General features: G+C 39.4%; 1 long non-coding RNA gene across 1 annotated transcript; it reads left to right on the plus strand.

Moving 5' to 3' along the window:
* The first annotated feature begins 373 nt into the window (after positions 1-373).
* On the plus strand, positions 374-3,927 carry LOC108634992. The gene is made up of 2 exons (XR_001917732.1): positions 374-410; positions 3,546-3,927. It is a non-coding gene; the product is annotated as an uncharacterized LOC108634992 (long non-coding RNA).
* The last annotated feature ends 10,012 nt before the right edge of the window (positions 3,928-13,939 follow it).

The raw sequence follows: 13,939 nt of genomic DNA on the forward strand, positions 1-13,939 counted from the left end.
GCTGTGGGGAGGTGGGGATGCTGCAAACAAATAGCGCTGTCGTGTGCACACAGTGTCTCAGCCCCGCTGGACCTGTCCCTTCTCTTGGCGTACAAACCGCTCCGGCTCTACGATGCTCAGCCGGGAACCTTCTAGGGCCGGCCCTAGGCTGCGTGCACTTCCCTGGTCTAAGCTGCTCAGGTTCAGCGCTCAGGTAGCCCTCAGAGGCACAGATTCGGTTGGGACTGCGTTTTGTGCCCTTCCAGGGTCCGAGTAGCTCAGGAGTTTGGAGAGCGCAATCACTGCGACTTGTCGCCTTTTCTGCCTCTGCTGCTCAGTTTTCTGGGTGGACTGCTGGCGCCCCTTGTGAGGCAGATGGTGACTGTCCAGCACCCCCAGAAGTCTTAGGAAAGAAGGCTGCTTGCAGTTTGGTAAGTGAAGTCTCTCTGGGTCTGCAATTGCCCCTTTCCAGCCCTTACGGCTCTGGCTGCCTGTCCCCGGCAGGGGATGGTCTGCAGCCAGCTTTTTCCGTTCCATCCTTTGTTCTGTGCTTGGTCCTGGCGGTGTCTTATGTTCGAGCTTTTCGTGTGGTAGCTATCCCACAGTCTGGTTTGCTAGCCCAAGTTAGATCGTTCTGCTTGCGCATGGGGCATTCCTGCCCGATTCTTACAAAGCACTGCAGCCCGCGCCTCCCGCGCTTCCCTGCCCTGCCCCCACTTCCTAGTGGCGGATGCAGGCATCTGTGCTGCTTTTCCGCTGGGGAGTTACTGTTGGGCTTGTAATCTCTTGGTTTTAATTATTTCTTTATTTTTCCCTTCCTGTTATGTTGCCCTCTGTGTTTCCAAGGCTCACCACAGACTCGGCAGGGAGAGTGTTTCCTGGTGTTTGGAAACCCCTCTTCTTAAAATTCCCTTCCCGGGATGGGCTTCCCTTCCCAGGACAGAGCTCCTTCCCCACCTCCTTTGTCTCCTTTTTCATCTTTTATACTTTTTCCTACCTGTTTTTGAAGACAATGGTCTGCTTTTCTGGTTGCCTGATGTCCTCTGCCAGCCTACAGAAGTTGTTTTGTGGAGTTTGTTCGGTGTTGACATGTTCTTTTGAGGAATTTGTGAGGGAGAAAGTGGTCTTCCCATCCTATTCCTCCACCATCTTAGGACCGCCACAAATATTTTAAACTCTTAAAAGATGGTTTATTTTCAGTAAACCACCATGACATAATCCATTTCAAATTCCAATTGCATTTACTATTTTCCAAGTTTTCTATGCTAATATTTTGACTCCATCTCTGATATATGATAAACTGCTATAATTTTCTAACTACCCAGTTTCAAATATGTATATCCTATTTATAAATGTGGGTATATTTTTTTTTAATTTTTTTACTGTGGTCATTTTGTCTTGTTTGGAAGAATTATAAAATCTAAACATAATTGACTTGGGAAGAATATGTTGATATGCAAAAGTGAAAGTGTTGGTTTCTCAATTGTATTTGACTCTTTGGGACCCCATAGACTGTATCCCACCAATCCTCAGTCCATGGAATTTTCCAGGCAAGACCATGGGAGTAGGTAGCCACTCCCCTCTCCAGAGGATCTTGCTGACCCAGGAATCAAACCAGGTCTCTGCATTGCTGGCCGATTCTTTACATCTGAGCCACCAGGGAATCCCATATGTTGGGATATTCCTTTTTGTAAAAAATGTTACACAATTTTTACAGGTTATTTTCCATTTAAAGTAATTACCAAATAGTGGTTAAATTTCCAGTGTTGTATAACACCTCCTTGAGCTTATGTTATTCCCAATAATTTTGCCTCCTACTCCCCCACCTGTGTGTTTCTACTCCCCCAAATCTGGTGTCCAATAGATTATTCTCTGTATCTGCTAGTCTGTAATAATATTTTGATCCCATCACTCATAAGTGGTAAACAACTAGAATTTTCTAATTTTCTCAATTGCAACTACGTAGATACAGCTTATAAATGTAAGTATATTCAGAGTTCTTTTATTCGTGCTCATTTTTGTCTTATTTGGAATAGGTAGCTATGTTGGGATATCCCTATTTAAAAAACACATTTTCTGAAAACAGAAATATTTAATTTCCAAATCACTTCAGGATATACATGAATTTCAATGAGGCAATTATATTAATATCACAAATATGATGTATATATTCCCCTTTTTGTCATAATGACTTTGTGAAGAAAGATTTTGAGAATGTGTCAGTAATGGCAGCAAAATGCATTGTCTGTTTTATAAGCAGTGTTATTTAAATTTAATTTTAGCACAGCTATTGTCCTACGAAGTAACAAATCTTTCTTTTGCTGTTTTTATGTAAATGTACATATCTCTAGTATATTTGTATGCCTTTTTAATTTTTAATAATGTAATGTTGGTGTCAAAAATGAAAATATACTGAATGTTCATGATATGCTACATGTTGTATTTAGTAAAACAGTGTTACTTTACACATTTTAAGTAACTTCTTTATTGTAGTCTATTCCTCTTGTATCAAAAATATATTTCCAGGATTACTGAAGTCTTTGCAAAAACCCAGTGCTCCTCCTGTGTTTTTGACAGTAAAGGGAGAAAAGTTACTTCCATTGTTATTACCACACTGCCATGTTATAGCACTTTGTGATTTAAAGTTCATGAGCTATATCTCTTTATTCTTCCTTCTTGTCTATTAGTCTGCCATTATTTCAGCAATAGAAACAAGTGTGTCTGCAATGCCTGAGAGTGTAAAGTTGAGCCTTCTCCAGAAGGCTCATGACAAAGAACCAGAACAACAATACAAGAACCAGAACAACAATACTAGTAAACATTCACTGAGTGTCTACTGCATGCTAGGAATGCCTCTAAGAATCAATACAATATTCTCAAAATAATTAGATAAGATACTATTCTTAGCCATTTTATATAACAGTGAAAAACTGAGAAACAGATTCTATCATAATTGAGCCCTCCAGAGTAAAATTAAAAGTTTAAAAAATACAAATGTTTTAAAATGTTAGTAAAATGTCAGTAAAATTAATTTTCCTAAAAAAAATCAGAGGAACAGAAAAATAAAAATCAGCCAACAAAGTAAGAGTCAGGAATCAAACTGAGTCAATCTACTTCCACACTTTCAACCACCACTTCACTAATGTAAGACCAGCCCTGTCTGGACATGTCTCCAAACCTCATCCCTGACTTACCTGCTATATCTAGATTATAACATTTTGAAATGCATCTACCAGGTCTATTAACAATTCTTTATGAGATAATTCAAACTTTGGACAAACATATTATGAATTTCTTTTCTTTTCTTTCCCTTTGGGACAGCTTGTTCCATTCTTTAGAATACACAGTCTTGTTCTCTCCCATTTTCTTTCTTTTCTTTTGTAGCTTGAAAACTGTGCATTTAAGAAATCCTAGCCCGTAAGCTAATATCTCAATAATCACCTCGGAGACAATTACCTGTTTTTCTTCCACTCTGTGTTGCACTCTGTTACCATCTGCAAGGAATTTTCACATATTTATCTATTATAGCTCATTCCATAAATGATAACGGTTTGATTTTCCTTCAGCTACAAAGAGAATATGATGAGATTATCAGCCATTCAACATGATCAGCCTATGAAGCCCTTGGACAGAGCAGTCTTCTGGATCGAGTTTGTCATGCGCCACAAAGGAGCCAAGCACTTGCGGCCAGCTCTCCATGACCTCACCTGGTTCCAATACCACTCTCTGGATGTCATTGGGTTCCTGCTGGCCTGTGTGGCAACTGCCATATTTGTCATCACAAAATGTTGTCTATTTTGTTGCTGGAAGTTTGCTAAAACAGGAAAGAAGGGGAAAAGAGACTAGCTGTATCTGAGACTCAGCGCAGGTGTCCCCAACCTCTGAGATCAAATGCCTGATGATCTGGGGTGGAGCTGATGCAATAATAGAAACAAAGTGAGCAATACATGTAATGTGCTTGAATCGTCCCAAAACCATTGCTTCCTATCCCAGTCCATGGAAAAATGGTCTTCCACGAAACTGATTCCTGGGGCCTAAAAGTTTGGGTACTGCTGCTCTAGCAGTTCTGCCTCATAAGTAGAACTCCTCCATAAATGATGTGGGTATGTATTGAAATTTATTATTTTAATGCAAAAGTATACTAAAAAGATGTGGTTGAATTTAACTGTTTTTCACATGTTGGGTGTAGAAACAGGAACAATAAAAGTCTATTCACAGTATCCATATTACTTTGTAGATATTCAGAATTTTTTCTTCATTTTTGTATAGAATTTTATACCTTTTCCTTGCTATAGAGATTGTTCAATAATTGGAATTCTTTTGAAAGATTCACCCTTTAATTTTATTAGTGAGACCACTAATAGTTCTTCATTTTTACTGTGCATCCAGCCTCAACAACACTTCTTAGCTAAAGCCATGGCAAGACACTTGCCTTCATCCAGTTAAACTCCTTTGTCTTTGGAGTGTTCATGGAATTAGAAGTGTAGCTACATGCTTCCATCTATAAAATTGAGATACTTGCAAAAATCTTTAATTCCATGACCTAATTCTCTTTTTCTCACCCACCTTTTATTCATCTATTATTTTCACTCCCATAACCAGCTTTTGCTAATGGATATAAGTTCTCAACTGTATGTTAAGAAAATAATTACCTGAACTCTAAAGAGACTTTTGAATTTTCATTCTCTCCAAAAGCTACCTGAATATATCTATGATCTTATCTATATCTATGTACATATCTAAATCTATGTATATTTTTACAATTCAGGACAGAGCACCGCTTAGCTACTTGCAGATATGATGAGAAATTCAATGGGTTTGTTGAACACAGACTGAATTATTTACTATTATATTATAATATGAGCTTCCCTGGTAGCTCAGCTGGTAAAGAAACTGCCTGCAATGCAGGAGACCCCGGTTCAATTCCTGGGTTGGAAAGATTCCCCTGGGGAAGGGGTAGGCTACCCACTCCAGTATTCTTTGGCTTCCCTGGTGGCTCAGACAGTAAAGAATCTGCCTGCAACGTGGGAGACCTGGGTTTGATACCAGGTTGGGAATATCCCCTGGGGAAGAGAATAGCTACCCACTCCAGTACACTGACCTAGAGAATTCCATGGACAGAGGAGCCTGGCAGGCTACAGTCCATGGGGTCCCAAAGAGCTGGATATGACTGAGCAACTTTCACTTTCATATTATATTATATCATAACCACACTTTAGATCAGCATTTCTCATTCTTTGGTCTCTTTCCTCAGTAAGCTATTGCGTCATCCCTCCCATAACACTTACATGTAAACATTCAATCCTTTATCATGACAGAAAATATTATAGACATTATTTTCTTTAAACCTAGGTCCACTATGACTGAAATAAGCAGAAACAATGAGCACAAGACAAAAATCACGTAAATTTTGTAAAAAAATGGTGAATCAAATGAAAACAATCTGAAGGTACTGATGAAAACTGTACATCAGAAAAGCAGTTTATTATCAAAATGTCCAGGTCAGGGAAGGAGTCTTGTCTTTTAGGTCAAGGGGACCACCATCCACAACATTTAAAAAACATTCATCAGCCTTAGGCATAGTTTATTTTAAAGAAGAAACATTGGTGTTTGGGGAATTATAGGAAAATTTACCAAGAACTTCTCATAGAACCCACCTAGATAACTGACACATATTTAAAGAAAACTAAAACTAACAGAAAGTAAGAAGGGAGAACCATATGTTTCCATAGTAGAAAATGTTTTTAAATCAAGCATATAGGCTTACAAAAGTTTCCTCAAATCTACACGGCAGCACGTGTAATAGACAAAGGGTTGGTAGTCACTGTGCAATAAGAAAGGCTAAAAATCTCCAGTGAAAAGTCTGGCACTCCAACATGAAAATAAATGAAAGGTACAAACAGGAAATTCACAGAAGCGAAATGGCCAGTGACATACAAAAGGTGGTATGGAAAATCTGGGAAATTTAAATTGTCAACAAGTAATATTCCTGCAAATTATTTGTAGAACAAATAATCTGGGAGGACTAATTTTGAGGGAGTATAATATGGAAATACTATTGAAATAAAGTTTATACACACTGTTTTATATAGCAACTCATTATCTAGTTATATGTCATGCAGAAAGACTTGCACATGTTCATGATTACATACTGAATATTCCCACTAGCACTTAAATGGCTATCAATTTGTGAACACACTAATCTACAACATAGATATGAGTTATACAGCCATGAAAGAAAACAGTTCAATTATGGGCAATGTTGTTAAATACTCCTCATGTCACATTACAAAACAAATAAAAAGTTCCAGAAATTCTAAAAAACATAAGCATGACACTCATCTTTGGAAATAAAATTAAACATGTTTTATGTAAATATATGTAAATTTGTAGACCACAGAAGAAATGATCTTTAGAATACACTGAATTTCCAATAACATCCAGGTGTTTAAGGCGGTTTTAGAAAAGGCAGAGGAACCAGAGATCAAATTTCCAACATCCACTGGATCATCAAAAAAGCAAGAGAGTTCCAGAAAAACATCTATTTCTGCTTCATTGACTATGCCAAAGCCTTTGACTGTGTGGATCACAATAAACTATGGGAAATTCTTCAAGAGATGGGAATACTAGACCACCTGAGCTGACTCTTCAGAAACCAATATGCAGGTCAGGAAGCAACAGTTACAACTGGACATGGAACAGCAGACTGGTTCCAAATAGGAAAAGGAGTATGTCAAGCCTGTATATTGTCACCTTGCTTATTTAACTTATATGCAGAGTACATCATGAGAAAGGCTGGGCTCGATGAAGCACAAGCTGGAATCAAGATTGCCAGGAGAAATATCAATACCCTCAGATATGTAGATGACACCACCCTTATGGCAGAAAGCGAAGAAGAACTAAAGAGCCTCTTGATGAAAGTGAAAGAGGAGAGTGAAAAGTTTGGCTTAAAGCTCAACATTCAGAAAACTAAGATCACTGGATCCAGTCCCATCACTCTATGGCAAGTGGATGAGGAAACAGTGGAAACAATGGCTGACTTTATTTTTGTGGGCTCCAAAATCACTGCAGATGATGACTGCAGACATGAAATTAAAAGACACTTACTCCTTGGAAGGAAAGTTATGACCAACCTAGATAGCATATTCAAAAGCAGAGGCATTACTTTGTCAACAAACATCCATGTAGTCAAGGCTAAAAGGTTTTTCCTCTGATCATGTATGGATGTGAGAACTGCACTATAAAGAAAGCTGAGTGCAGAAGGATTGATGCTTTTGAACTATGGTGTTGGAAAAAGATCTTGAGAGTCCCTTGGACTGCAAGCAGATCCAACCAGTCCATCCTTTAGGACATCAGTCCTGGATGTTCACTGGAAGGATTGATGTTGAAGCTGAAACTCCAGTTCTTTGGCCACCTGATGCAAAGAGTTGACTCGTTGGAAAAGACTGATGCTGGGAAAGATTGAGGGCAGGCAAAGAAGGGAATGACAGAGGATGTGATGGTTGGATGGCATCACCGACTCAATAGACATGGGTTTGGGTGGACTCTGGGAGTTGGTGAAGAACAAGGAGGCCTGGCATGCTGTGGTTCATGGGGTCACAAATAGTCAGACATGACTGAGCGACTGAACTGAACTGAACTGAATGGAATTTCAAATGAAAACAATTTAAATTTTTATTCTATATACTTCTTCATTTTTGACCTTTCATAATAATCTTTTCATTTATTTATTATCTGATATTAAATAATTAGTGAAATAAACATACAGATTCAAAATATTCAGTTCTTATTATCTTAAGATATTAAATCATCAGATTTTCATATCACGTTATCCATGTATTGGTTTCTCTCAGAATCCTTGAATTGAGACTTCCCTATTGGTCTAAGGGCCTCCCCAGGTGGCTCAGTGGTAGAGAATTTGCCTGCCAGTGCAGGAGATGCAGGAGACCGAGGTTTGATTCCGTGGTCGGGGAGATCTCTGGAGGAAAAATGACGATCCACTCCAGTATTCTTGCCTGGGAAATCCCATGAACAGACAAGCCTTGTTGGACACAACTGAGTGACTGAGCATGTACTTACACGGGTGGTCCAATGGTTAAGATTCCAGCTTCCACTGCAGGAAGCACATGTTCAATCCCTGGTCTGTGAATTAAGATCCCCATCCCACATGCTGGGGCCAAAAGTAAAATAAAATTTTTTGGTTTGATGCAAGATCCTTGGGGCTGGTGTACTGGGATGGCCCGGAGGGGTGGTGTGAGGGGGGATGTGGGAGGGGGGGTTCAGGGTGAGGAGCGCGTGTGCGACCGTGGCGGATTCGTGTTGATGTGTGGCGGAACCGATGCAGTGTTGTGGGGTGGTTGGCCTCCGATTGAAATAAAGAAATTTAAATTTAAAAAAAAAGCTACTGGAAATTTAGCACACTATTCAATGTGTCAAATAAGGACGCTCTTTTTTTTTTTTAGAACACCTTATATTTATAATTCCACTAGTTTTTAAAATCTTAACTCACATAATCTACTGATTTTACTGTGGTTTTAACAGCAGTATTATATGCATTTTACAATAGTTAAGGGACCTCTGCTGGATTACATCTATACTTATAGTGTTTTTGAGTCATGACTACAAATACTCTGCCAGCTCTCCCCTCAAGTAATTCCCTCTCTCTTGAATTTTAGTAACTCTAGAGGCTGTCTCACAAGTGTTTCAGCCTAACCTCCAAGGCTTAGTTATGGAACACAACACAAACCTGTCTCTGCCTCTCTGTCTTGGTCGTTCAGCCTGTCTATGTCTCTATTTATCTATCTATCTCACTATCTCCATTTCATCTCTCTGTCTGCCTACTCATCGTGTACGTCTGTAACATACTCAAAGTTTCCATGATAAATGACCACTTGTGGAAAGATACATACACATGCCTAAGAAGTCCCAGTAGTTCCAGCCCTCCAGCAATTTGAGCCATTTAAAAGTGGTCACCAGAGCTCCTCATGATTATAGCCCCAGTCACCATAAGACTGGAACAACCTGAGAATCTGATTACAAGACTCACCTGAATGAGCCCCACCAACACTCAGAACTATGAGAGATAAAAATAAAATAAGTATTGCTCTTCTAAGGGCAGGTTTTTGCACTAATACATAACCTAAACAATAATCATGCTTTTATCATAATATCATAGTGATGATATATCTTAATAATGGGAAACTGTTAATGTTACATTTTGAAAGTACCTATAACCCAGAAAAGGGAGTCACCATACCGTCATGGTTAAGAGGTCGCACTCTGAACACAGACAGTGTGGATTTAAGTCACTGAAATACTACTACATGAATCACAATATTCATAGCAGTACTATTTACGATAGCCAAAATATGGAAGCCAAGTAAGTGCTCAACAACAGATAATTGTCATAACATGTGGGATGTATATACAAAGGAATATTACCCTTAGAAAGAGTAAAAATTTGCCATTTGTAGCAACATGGATGAACCTAGAAAAGATCATTCATAGTGAAATATGTCATCCATAAAAATACTATATCACTTATATGTGAAATCTAAAAAGTAATACAAATGTATCTATATATAAAATAGAATCAGCTTCATAGACATAGACAATAAATTTATGGTTACCAAACTGGAGAAGGGGAAGAACAAATTAGCAGTATAGTGTTATGAATATAAACTATTAAACATAAAATAAGCAATAAGAATCTATTGACTAGCACAGAGAATTATACCCAATATCTTGTAATAAATGATGATGAGTATAATCTAGAAAACATCCTGAATCATGATGCTATGCACCTAAAACTCAGACAAAAATGTAAAACTACACTAAAAGAGACATAGAGAGATGATAGATAGATAGGTTTACATTACAAACCAGGGGCTATTAAACCATGGCCTCTGAGCCAAATCATTTTTGGGGGTCTCCAAAATCACTGCAGATGGTGACTGCAGCCATAAAATTAAAAGACGCTTACTCCTTGGAAGAAAAGTTATGACCAACCTAGATAGCATATTCAAAAGCAGAGACATTACTTTGCCAACAAAGGTCTACAGCTGTAGCAGCATGTCCCCAGTTTTGCAGTGGTGGTTTAGTCAGCCTATTGTGTCCGACTCTTGTGACCCCATGGACTATAGCCTGCCAGGCTCCTCTGTCCATGGGATTTCCCAGGCAAGAATAGTGGAAACTTTGCCATTTCCTTCTCCAGGGCATCTTAGCAACCCAGGGATTGACCAGGTCTCCCGCTTTGCAGGTGGAATTTTTACCAACTGAGCTGCCAGGGAAGCCCAACCCCAGTTATACCAGGAAAAGAACTGGCTTGGAACCTGGGGGTGGGCTGCAGTGCAGCAGCTCCTCTCACATAGACCACAAGGCTTGTGGCATCCCACTCAGAAAAAGCCAGGCACAGGACTGACAGGGCCCCAGGAGTCAGGTCCCACCCCAGGGACAGTTCCAGCCTCGGGAAAGACACAGCAGCAAAGACGTGGCAGCTCTGTGGCTGGACTCAGAGTTGGAGAACACTGTGGAAGTCCTCAGTAACACAGGCTGCAAACACCTATGATAGTGAGGCTTGCTGGTCTTTTCTGACACTACTCTTCCCCATGGAGGGAACTTACTCTGACAGAATCTCTGCTGGTGCCAAGCTGTCCTGAACCCCTTGTGCTCAGTCGCTCAGTCATGTCCAACTTGGTGCAACCCCATGGACTAAAGCCCACAAGGCTCCTCTGCTCATGGAATTTTCCAGGCAAAAGTATTGGAGTGATTTGCCGTTTTTTACTCCAGGGGATCTTCCCAAACAGGGATTGAACCTGTGTCTCTTGCATCTCCTGCATTGGCAGGGGGGTTCTTTCTACCACTGAGCCGCCTGAAAGTGAAAGTAGCTCAGTCATGTCCAGCTCTTTGCGACCCCATGTACTATACAGTCCATGAAATTCTCCAGGCTACAATACCTTATTCTGGCCGTTCCCTTCTCCAGGGACTTTCCCAACTCAGAGACTGAACCTGGGTCTCTCACGTTGCAGGTGGATTCTTTACTGAGCCATCTAGGAAGTCCCAATACTACACTTGATCTTAGCCACAAGACCCAGAATCTCTGAACTGGAGGATGGGGTAATGCAAGTAAAATCAGTCCATGTTTTCTATTATGACCACTCTCAGCTTTCAATCGTGCCAGGTTTCTGTTGCTTCTTCATTATAGTCCAGAGCTTTCCCAACATATTGTTCACTATCGGACATGACTGAGCGACTTCACTTCACTATTTATACTTTTTGCTATTTCTCTGTGGGAGATACAAGTGTTGAAACTTTCAAACGGTCTATCTTGCTGTGTGCATGCATGCTAAGTTGCTTCAGTCACGTTTGACTCTTTGCAACCCTATGGACCATAACCCATCACCTTAACTCTAACTCTGATTGAAGGATTCTGCAGACATTCACTTGCTACAGTTTTCAGGCTAGTCTTGTCTCTTACATAACAGTGGATTTGCATGTGTAAACTCATCGACTTTTAGATCAGTGACAGTGCTGACAATACTGAACACACTGTGTAATCTAGAAGTGTTTTACTCTTGGCCCTTTCACTTGCTTTCCACTTCTGTTGACAATTAATATGATGTACTTAGTTGAGTTGCATTATGTTATAAATACGTAAACTCTCTTATTATAAATCAGGAATTATACTTTAACTTCCTGATTGATTTCTCCTTTTATATATGCATGAGCACTGGTGAAAGAATGCAGTAATAGTTGCAGGAGCAAAAAGTCTATGAAGTGGCTCTCATTTCTGGTACTGCAACAGATAACTTGCTACTTTAGCTCTAGAAGTTGTGGAAAGGTGCTGGTTTGGCCAATGGAATACAGTCATTGAGTGAATATGAAAACAGTTCTGGATGAACTTGTCAGGAGGGTTCATGAGGTGACTGTTCTGACACCTCCAACTTCCATTCTTGTTGATCCCAATGAATCATCTCCTATTAAATATGAGACTTTTCCTCTGGCTAAAGGAGCCTGGCAGGTTGCAGTCCATGGAGTCCCAAAGAGTCAGACATGACTGAGTAACTAAGCACAGCACACAGCACATTGTAAGAATTTTATCAAGCATTTGGTCAGCATGTGGACATATCTGGCAAAAGATTTCTTTTGGACACATTTTTCATTAGTAAGAAGTTTATACTGGGAATTTTTTGATGTTTTTAAGGATCTCTGTAAAGATGTTGTTTCTAACAAGTGACTTATGACAAAACACAGGAATCAGGTTTAACGTTGTTCTTGCAGATGCCATTGGATCCTGTGGGGAGTGAGCTTCTCACTGAGATACCTAAAGTATCTTTATTTGTACAATCTCTGCTTCTTGTATGGTGACTCAGTGGAAAAGATTAGTGGAAAACTTCCATTCTTACCATCTTATGTACCTGTCATGTTGTCTGAATTAGGCGTCATATGACATTCAGGGAGAGGGTCAAAAACATATGTACTTTATTTTGATTTTTGGTTCCAAATGTTTCATGAGAACACATGGAGTAAGTTTTACAGTGAAATACTAGGTAAGTCATGTTTTTAGTTGGTAGCATGAAATCTTATTTTTCTAGTTCGTTTTGAAAGTGAATTCACATAAAGTCACAGAAATTTGTCTCCTCTAAGTAAAATAAGGAAATGAAAATACAAAATGATTCAGCAAACTCATAAATATTATGGAAACTTTTATGGAATACTGCAAGTAGAACCCTGTGATCCGTTACTGGCATAGAACACTCCAGGGAGTCATAAACCACAATTTGAAGGATTAAGACTTCTCCAAAAAATTATATATCTACTTTACTAAACTTCTTTTCTTAATTTAGAAAGCATCACTAGAAACCTCGTAAAATTTTTTGATTAACGAAGTCATGTATATTGAAGAGTCCCACAGATATTTGTAGCAATAGTATCTAGGTAGCACTTAGAAACTGTTCCTACTTGTTTGTTCCTACTTGTTCCTACCTGTAGCTCAGTTTTCTTATTATATTACACCACATTATATATTATGGGTTCCCAAGGTGGTACTAGTGGTAAAGAACCTTAACAAAGGAGACTTATGAGACGTGGATTCAATCCTTAGGTCAGGAAGATCCCCTAGAGGAGGGCAAGACAGGGTTCAGCAAACTCATAAATATTATGGAAAATTTTATGAAATACTGAAAGTAGAACCCTGTGTTCCATTACTAGTATAGAGCATTCCAGGAAGCCATAAACAACCGTTTGAAGTATTAAGACTTCTCCAAGCAATTATATATCTGCCTTACTAGACTTCAGTATCTGCCTTAATAAACTTCAGTGTCTACCTTACTAATACTCCAGTATTCTTGCCTAGAGAATCCAATGGACAGAGCAGCCTACAGAAGACTAGTCCACAGGCTCACAGAGAGTCTGACATGACAGAAGCATTTAGCATGCGTACATGAGTATTGCATACTATACGTGCACAGACGTATTTGCTTTATCAAAAAACAGACACTTTGAAACATTTTGGCCAAAACATTTCAAGCCTTTTCACAAAAATTGCCTAATATATGCATATGACAAGACAGTCATTTCATCAAAGATTTGTTTTTGTTTTTTCTTTCAGGAAGACCCACTACAACATTTGAGATAATGAGGAAAGCTGAAACATGACTCATCTTGGCACCTATTGGAATTAGAATTTCCTCTCTCAGTGCTACCAAATTTTGAGTTTAGTTTATTGGAGGCCTTCTCTGCAAACCTGCCAAATCTCTGCCTTTCTGGCATTTATTTCTCCACTGATCTCCAGTAGCCACTTGGGCACCTACTGACCTGGAGAGGCCATCTTTCAGTGTCCTATCTTTTTGCCTTTGCATACTGTTCATGGGTTCTCAAGGCAAGAATCCTGAAGTGATGTGCCATTCCATTCTCCAGTGGACCACATTTTGTCAGAACTCTCCACCATGATCCATCTGAC

The sequence above is a fragment of the Capra hircus genome, unplaced genomic scaffold (assembly GCF_001704415.2).
Source record: "Capra hircus breed San Clemente unplaced genomic scaffold, ASM170441v1, whole genome shotgun sequence".
In the NCBI taxonomy this organism is placed as follows: domain Eukaryota; kingdom Metazoa; phylum Chordata; class Mammalia; order Artiodactyla; family Bovidae; genus Capra; species Capra hircus.